This window comes from Solanum lycopersicum, chromosome 9 (genome assembly GCF_036512215.1).
Source record: "Solanum lycopersicum chromosome 9, SLM_r2.1".
Classification (NCBI taxonomy): domain Eukaryota; kingdom Viridiplantae; phylum Streptophyta; class Magnoliopsida; order Solanales; family Solanaceae; genus Solanum; species Solanum lycopersicum.
Window position 1 is genome coordinate 25,867,609 of NC_090808.1, and position 10,003 is coordinate 25,877,611.

Here is a 10,003-nt window from a genome sequence, read left to right on the forward strand (position 1 = left end):
TACACATTGCACTATTTTTACTTAGGATTGTTCTTAGGTGATGGTGTTTTACTGGAGTTGATGTCTATGATGTACTTATGAAAGATAAATATATGTGGTTGTGTTTATTAAGCATATCTATGGAAGTCTACTGTAAGGTGAATCAAGGTGATAGGTTGTACTAAGTACACTTGAGGGTTACTTAAGGAAAAAAGAGAAGTAATGTATTGGATGTAATAAATATACCTCAAAGTATTATAAACGGCATATTGTGGTATTATGAGTATTATCCATCTCTATATGATGTATGTGAACTATATTGAGATTATATGTACCTATGTTCATAAAGTTTATTTAAAATACATGTTGCATCATTTCAAATGAGATGTCCTCTTTAAATGCATATTTTTGTGTGGTTGCCATACTTAGAGCATTGTTGTACTAATACCATTCTTCTTCATCTTTTTACACAATGTGTAGGCATTGATTTCTAGTGGATGTCTCTTAAATTAAGAGCTTGGATAGACGTTCCAATTAAAGAAAATGTGCCCTTACGACACAAGGGTTTCCTACGTCAAAATGTTTCTCTAGGTTGATGTAATAGCATATATATTATTTTGTGTTGTTAAGGGTCGTCTCCTTATTCTATTCTATTGGTGTTGAGCCTAAGATTGCAACGAGGCTTAGAGTCTAATTATGTATATATATACATATTGATATCACATCATACGTTAGAACATCAGTTCATATATATATATATATATATATGAAGTGATGTTCTAGCGTATGATGTGATACAAAAACATTAAAATTTTCACTATTTTTATGATGATTGTGCGATTAAAGATGTTTAAGGGCTTATCTTAGACCTTCCAGAGGTCGACGACACCGTATGACGATCTAGGAGTACTCTAACATTTAGAGGGTATCCTCGGGTCATAACAATTTTTAAATCTACCTATATGTGATCGTATATGATTAAATCTATATAACTCAAAGATAATGACCATGCTATGATTAGTAGGAGCATGTTCCTCCAATGAAAATAAGAAGTGCCTAAGTTCTTGATGCACTACGCATGAGTAAGTGAAAGTGTGGCTTGCTTGTGTTCCATTGAGTGCTAAGTGATGTGAAGTTTCCGTTTCTTGTATATTTTTTGCATTGAATTATATGTGATGATGCTATTAATATAATGAATTCCTATATGATTAATTTAAGTCCTTGTTATGATTAAAGTGTTCCAAGTGTCATACGAGGACGAATGTTCCAAAGTGGGGAATATTGTAAGACCCCAAAATGATCTAGGGAATATAGGTCCTAACATGTTTTTCATGAGGGTATAAGGTCCTACAATAGTTTATAATGTGGTATTGTGTTAGTTGCTAAATATTTAGGTGATTCAGAAGTCAAACATCAAGGGACGACCAAGACGTTCGACGACTTGTCAAGAAAAAGAGGCCTCATGTGTCTATATGTGCTTATATGTATATGTAATAAGCTTATGAGGTCCTTATATTAGTTATAATGAAATATATAAGCAGTATTGTATGTTTTATAATGTTTGAATGTCAAACGTCCAAGAACGTCCAAGACATTAAAAAGATAGCCCTTGAGACGTTCATCTGTCTTGAGTGTGCCTAGCATATTTGCAGGTGTTGAGAGTGTTTATTTCGGGTGATACTGATGTGAAGGTCGTTGACATATTATAATATATATTTACGTTTGAAATTCCGTATACGACTCGCCAAAAGCCCCGCAAGAGGCCCTTATGGATGAGCCAAAGGCTGACAAGACACTGCCAAGGAAGTGTAAATGGACGAGCTCAAATGACGCCTCATCAGTCTATAGAAGCTCCTTCTATGAGGTTCGTAGTTTGAAACTTAGACGCAAGATCTGAAGACACCAATATGTAGCCTCAGTGACCTCGATGGAGCACCAAGATGAGTCGTTTACCCATCGACGGCCCGTTGACTGGTTTTCGTGGGCGCTGTCTACAAATTCGAACTTGCATGTTGAATGCAAGGGGTGAACGTTGAAGTTCGTAAAAGTATGAAAGATAATGAAATGAACAATATCGAAGGTGTTTGTGCAATACAATGAGGAGGTGAAATAAAATTCATGTAATCACGTTAGGTCATTCTTGGTCATTGCACATAATCATATGGATGAGAGTCTTAAAATTCATCCTAGGTATTGTTGTTGTTTACATAAGCCTAGGAATTAATGCTATGAATAATCTCAAGTACGAATTAAAGAATAAAGAAGACTATGTGTTTGCTAAAGAAGTTCCTCGGATTGAGGTCACATATTTTGGGCCCGCACTTGAGATATCTTAGACTACATCGACGATTTTAAAGTCTCGCGTGTATGAACTGTATTATATATAAAACATGAGAGTAATGAATCAATGGCATGATCAATAGAGAATTTCTTGAGAAAGGTAATGAATATATAGTGTAAAGAATGACTCACTATAATATAGGGAAATCATTCCTTAGTCCTTGGATTACTTACATCGATTCATTGTGGGTATTGGAATTTGAAGAATCATTGCACTTTTAAGTAAAACATAGGACCAAATGAATTATTGAACTACACAACAACAATATGATAAAGACTGAAAAATAATCTAAATATACAAAGAGTAGCTGTCGGCCTAGGAGGATCAAAAATCTCAAATCTTCGTCAGAGTTGTTCTAAAATTATATTGATGATACTTATATTTTGTAATCATATCGAAAATGAGTTGTGTGCTTTGAATGCATTAAAATACATCATATTCATCCCACAATTCACAACTAACTAATTAGGAATGTCTAATGACTAGACTTTCAAAAAACAGCATGTATCTTAGGAAGAGATTTCATTAATCATTCATAGCTTTATGTGTATGTGTTCATAAACCCATATTTAATACAAGTGGTGTACTAACCCCTACTATTAACTATTTTTGAGTGCAGGTCAGAGGACAGATTAGTGACTCTCGAAGAGGTTCGAATAGCAACATTTTCTCCAGACCATTTGGCAGGTCCTCTTTATTTCGAGGATGCTACACACATTTGTTATGCTTTAGATAAATAAATATCTAGTGGATGTTGTCCCTAGCTTTTCTTTCGCACCTTCATTTCGAAGATTTGTAATTAGGCCGTGTTTGGCAAACTATTTATGATATATTCATCTTCAGTTTTGAATTGATTCTTTACGTTAGATGGTTGTTCTCTTATGTTGAGATTAGTTTATTATGTATCAAGTTAATAGTTATATGAATTATATGTATACCTCATAAATATAAAAAGTATTAAATTTTCCGCAAATTTAGATGAATGTGATGAATGCAAGATGAGGCTTGTTTGTGACCTCTAAGAGGTCAACGACGCAAGTTGCGATCGTGACAAACTTGGTATTAGATTATGAGGTTCAATTACCCAGGAACTAAAGCTCAAATCAACTTGTTTTGTACATTCTAGTTTATGGTTGTGAAGCGAGCCACAATCATTACTTAGAGACTACGCGATGATAAGAAGTTTTCCCTTCTTATACGCTTTATTGTGTTATCTAGAGCTTTTATATTTTGTGTCATTCTAAGTATATAACTTCCTTCTTGTGTGAGCACGTATAGGGATAGACACATGAATTAGATTGCCAAGTGGTCTAAGGCTCCAAAATCAAGATCTAGCCTTTCTTAGAAAGGGCCATAATGGAAATGCTCAACGTGGACGAAAGACTTGTGGTGAGTGTAGTTGTTTACATGGAGGTGAATGCATGGTAATGTCTAAAATCCTTTTATGAGTATTAATGAGGAAGTGAATGATACGTTTGCTGCATACAAACTTAAGAATATGTCTTAGACATGCATTTGGTTCTTAAGTGTTATGCTATCATAGACTATAAAAATAGGTTAGAAAGGCTTAAGTTCCCAAATATGTTGAGTTAAAATGAGAAGGGCGTGGTTCATATCCAACAGTTCAAGGTGAATGCTCAACCTTGGTCGAATGTTGTGGTGGAACCCCCCCCCCTCCCCAAAAAAAACAAACGGTTTTATGCGTTCAAAGGAAGAGAGGAACAAGATAATTCTGCGGATGTGGATAATGGTAACTTGTTTGTCTTACTTATCCTTTCATGTTTGTGCGTTAATAGATCCAGGACCTACATTATATATGGTTACTCCTTTGTTGGCTAATAAATTTGACTTACTTCCTGAGATCTTACATGAACCATTTCTAATTAGTATTTCCATATGAGATAGTGTTATGGCTGAAGGGGTATGTGTAGAAGTTGATGGAATAGTATCAAGTCCCTTTAAAATTAAGGTTGTTGTCATTAGGTTCAAATCATAAGGCCAACCCGATGTTATTTAAGAGGTTAGATATACTCTTCCTAATTCTGATTTATTTGTAAGAAACTCTATTTTTAAGTCCTTTGGAGGATTTTTTGTGGTTGTCCCTAATTGTATGTGTTATAATACAACCATGTGAGTTAAAACGAAGTTATGTTGAATTTTATAATGTTGTTTTACTGTAGCATAGGCATGTTTTATGTGTTCCATGATTTGTGATGTGCACTAACTTAAGTGTCATTGACAAGGAACTTTCTCTATCTTAAATAACAAGTTTCAAATAAGCTTGAATGTTATGCATCATTCGTATCAGTGTGATTCATATATTAAAAAAAAAGTTTCAACCATGTTAAAGTGTTTTCGAAAATCACCCTCTTTAGTTTAAAAATGATGTGTAGTGTCATTCGGGAAAGAATGTTCCTACGGTGGGGTAATGTGACTTTCCGGAAAATTTTATGTCTAGTACTGATCCCAATTGGTCTTTAAGAATGCTTATTGGGAATACATAGTCCTTCCTATGCCAATATTGAAAATATTGGGCATAGTATAGAAAAATGGCTATGGTGTGTTTGCCAATTTCAGTATAATACTGAAATAAGAAAAATATTGGGCATATTAGAAAATATTTGCTTCAAGGGTGTTAGCCATATATCTAAGTATTAATGAGATCGATTAGGAATTGTACCTGCAATGAAGACCCTAAACTAAAATGCTTTTTCGTTTAACTCACAAAAAGGTATGAGACATCCAAGTGTCAAGCCTATATAACATGTCACATAATCAATTAAAATGATTATGTAGAGTAAGCAGTGCCCAAGGACATAGTGAGGATCCTTGGGAAGATAAGTAAACATTCCCAAAGTAACCATGAATAATAGTTAGTTAGGAAATTACAATCAACCCATGTGCAACACACGTGAAGAAGAACCAAAGAAGGCGACCATCCAAACAGAATTTTGTTAGGGTAGATAAGGGGAAAAAAACTTGCCTAAGGGACCACTACATGTGGGGCCTAACTTCCTAATACCTACAGACCCAAATAGCTAAATAACCTAGGACTAACAGAAATGGACCCACTAGTGCACCCGACAACCTAGGACCAAAACCAGTTTGACACTAACCTAGTACTAGTTAAAGAGACAACCTAGTACCTAACCTTGGATGGTATAAAAGGTTAGTTATGGTCTGATTAACTAAGGGGTACTTAATTAATTCCACTAGGGTACCTAATTAATTTATTTAGAAAGTTAATTAATTCATTTAAAAACGGAAAAAACTAAAACTATAAAGAAAATTTTCAAATTTTGGTTAAGAAAAGAAAGGGACAACCTAGTACCTAACCCAGGATGGTCCAAAGAGTTAGTTAAGGTACAAACAACATGGGGATACTTAATTAAGTACCCATGGATACTTAATTAATTAATTTAGCATCTTAATTAATTAATTTAAAGGGTCAAAACCTAAATCACAAAGAAGTTTCAATATTTCGAAGGAGACAAGAAAAAGACAACCTAGTATTTAATCTAGGATGGTCCAAAAGATTAGCTATGGTTATAACGACTTAAGGGTACTTTATTAATTACCCCAGGTTACTTAATTAATTAAATTATCAATTTAATTAATTAAATTAAAGGGTTCAAAAAGAAATTCTCATTCTTACCTAGTATAATGCAAGAAATATCCTAGTACTTAACCTACGAGGGTCCGAAAGGGTTGATCATGATTCAGAAGACTTAGGGGTACTTAAGTACTTAACCTAGGGCAAAAAATTAATTGAATTAAAGATTTATTTAATTAATATAAATTCAAAATTTTGACCTAAACGATAGTTAACACCATAATTTCAGATTTTAGGTCAAGTCAACATTCTCCTATGTTTAGTCAACTTAGGAGGAGTGTTTGAGTAATTAGTTAATTAATTAATTTTTAAAAATTATTAAACCCTAAGTTGAATATGTCAAGGTCAGTTATTAAACCTAAAGACCACGTTGAAACTGAAATAAATACACGAATAAAACCAGAAAACAAGCGTGAGAAAAACAGTGAAAAAAGCAAGAAAAAATTTGAAAATTTCTTAAAAGATTTGAAAGGTTAATTCAAGGTCTTCAGTAGATTAAGTTATACTTAAGGTATGGATTTATGTCCTGGAATTCATTCTGCAAGATTATTTTCCTTCGAACGATTCACAAAATCTTGAAAACTAGGATTGTTCTGGTTATTCTCGTAGAACTTCCCTTCTCTAGTATCCTTTTCGTTTTCAATGTTGAATAGGTTAGAGATCTTGTTGTTGGTATGTGGCTCTGTTTGTTATTAACACATATTTATACTTAATGATGATTATCCAATTAAATTATGAACTAGTCATTAAGTAAAGTTAATCTCACCATGATAATTAAGGATCGAAAGTTTTCTAAGTTAAGTCTGTCATGTGTTCAGTAAATATTTGTCTTTGGTTGAATGTTGACTTGCTGTTTTTGTGATTTTATGAAGATTTTAAAGCCATAAAATTTTAATATAATTCTGTTTAATTTGTTCTTAAAACGTTACACAAAAAATCCATAAACTAAGAATAGTGTCAAAGACATCTATGAAATCATATCTTGAATAAATTTGCTATCTGGTTCCCATAATGTTGGCTAACTCTATGTGGTAAAAATGAATATATGATAATTGATAGTAACTTATGTGAGTGATTAAAAGATTTTCTAAGGGTTCATACATATGCAAATTTAAATATGAACATACGTAAAAATTGTCTTATGCCAAAAAGAATGAATTTGCTAGTCTAACATCCCTAATCATGAGCCAATATTAATCATATGCAAATTCTTGTTTAGTAAGTGTATCAAATATATATTAAGAACATCTAAAGTAATATCAATGAATCCATAACAAAGGGCATAAAATTTATTGGGTCAACTTTCAACATAGTCCACAAGAATGAACTATGAACACATGAAACTCATTGAATGAAGTGCTCATCGTCCATAAATGGTGATATGAAGCTACTACACTAAAGTAAGTAAGTAACGTGAGTTATAGCATAATTAAAGAGGTATAAATTAAGTGACAAGAATGGCGTGTTAAAGGAAGTGAGATAAGTCTATCTTACACCAAAGCTAATTTGTTAAAAGAATACTCACGGATGAAGGTGTTAGAATATGTGAAACTAGTCTCATTAACACCTAAGGAATATATCTAAGGACAATTCACATTCATCTATTTAAATTAAGAATGATATGAAAGAATAATTCACATTATATCAATGTAAAGTAAGGATCACCAGTCATCAATAGAGTAAGTAAATCTTAATCTAGATCAAGCCTCCATAATTCTTGAGTCAACTTTAAAAGTTGATGAAATAAAGATTCACGTTAAAAGGAAGGAGTAAATAAGATGTATGTAATGAAATGATGAAACCCTACAAAGGTTAAGTAAGATTGTGAAACACACTATATGGCCAAGTGCATTGGCATATGCTTAAATGAACATCCACGTAAAAGGGATGAGTAATTATGAAAAGCAAATATGCTAATTCTAATAAATATGGTGAAAATGTGATAAGAATCTAACGTGAAAGACGAGACCGATATCAAATGAGCCTAAGTAAATATTACCAAAATGTACTCACCTATGAGAGTGTAAAGATAATGAAGATACCATTTTCTCTGTACACTCTAATGAAAGTATTGAGACTAATGTATACCTAATACTAATGATGAGATGAGAAATCGTCTATTGAGGTATGATGTCCTCATACTAGAAGCAAACTTCCATTATGTATGAGTTGAATGAAATGGAAGGGTGGAGATTCACGTAACTCTCATGAGATGAGAATGTATGGCATGTTGGGTATGGGTCTTCTTATATATCCTAGTCTTCGAACCATTACTGCCAATATGGGGATCTAGCGGGGCTCATTCCCTTGTACGCTACCATGTTTTGGGTCACTTTTGCTGTGATTCCACCTCTTTTCGGTTTGGGGTAGACACTTGATTTTATTACGTTCAAATGATCTATGTTGGTTAAGGTTTGAGTTCCTCAAAGTATGGAAGATAATTAAATGAACAATACCGAAGGTGTTTGTACAAGAAAATCAAGAGGTGAAATCATATTTAAATAATGACATTAGGTACTTCTTGGTCATTGCAATTCATAATCCCGATGAGAGTCTTAAACTTCATCCTAGGTAAAGCTGGTGTTTACATCAGCCTAGGAATGAATGAAATAAATAATGTGAAGTTCGAATGAGCGAATGAAGCAGACACTTATTTCCTATATAAGGCCATCGGGTTGAGGCCCATATGATGGGTCCTCACTTTAGATGTCTTATGTTACAACAATGATTCCAAAGTATTGTGTATGCTAAATGTATTATATATAAAACACGAAAGTAATGAAATCTATCACATGATCAATAGAGAATTTATTATGAAAGGTAAGGAATGTATAGTGTAAAGAATAACTCACTATGAGGTAGGGAAATCATCCCTTAGTTCTTGGATTACATGCATCGATTCATTGTGGGTATAGGACCAATGAATCATTTCACTTGTATGTAAAATATAGGAATAGAAGAATTATTGAACTACATAACAACAAGAAGAAAAAGAGTAAAAATAATTTAAGTGTACAAAGAGTAGCTCTCGGCCTAAGAGGATCAAAAATCTCAAATCTGCGCCCGAGTTGTTCTAAAATTATGTGGATTATACCACTGTTTTTTGTAATCATATAGAAAATGAGTTGTGTTTTTTGAATGCATTAAAATAATCATATTCATACCACAATGCACAACTAATGAATTAGTCTAATGACTAGAATTTCCATAAATAACATGTTGCTTAGGAAGAGCTTTCATTGATCATGCATAGACTGTTTGTGTATATGCTCATACACCTATACTTAGTACAAGTGGTGTACTAACCCCTGACTATTTACTATTTTTATAGGTGCAGGTCAGAGGATACGTTGGCGACACATGCAACGGTTTGTACTTCGGCGTTTCTCAAAAATTTTTGGTAGGTCCTCAATATTCTGAGGATTCTAAAGATTCAGTCTAGCCTTAGTTTTAGACATAGCTAGTGTATGTTTCCCTAGCGTTTCTTTCGCAACTTCATTTCGAATCTTTCTGATAAGGCCATGTTTGGCGAACTAGTTATTATATATTCATCTTCAGTTACGAATTGATTATTTATGTTAGATGGTTGTTCTCTTATGTTGAGCTTAGTATATGATGTATCAAGTAATAATAATATGAAGTATATGTATACCTCATTCATATAAAAAATAATTTAATTTTATGTAAATTTAACTAGATGAATATGATGAATGCAAGATGAGGTTTGTCTGCGACCTCTGAGAGGTCAACGAAGCCGGTTGCGATTCGAATTCCCGAATCCGGGTCGCGACTAACGGCACCAATTAAAATCTAAAAGGAAGTAGGAAATGAAACACTAGTTGAACATGCTCAATTAGCTAAGGCCTACATCTAAGCTATTTAATAATTGTAAACAACCTCGAAAGCATGAGGTCCTACCAAGTCTGAATTAATGCTCCACGTCTGGATAGCTGTAAAATTTTATGGCACGATCTAACATCCACCTGTTCCTGCACCTAAAAATAGATAATTGTATGGAATTAGTACACACTTGTACTAGGTATGGGTATATGCAAGCACACACCAAGGAC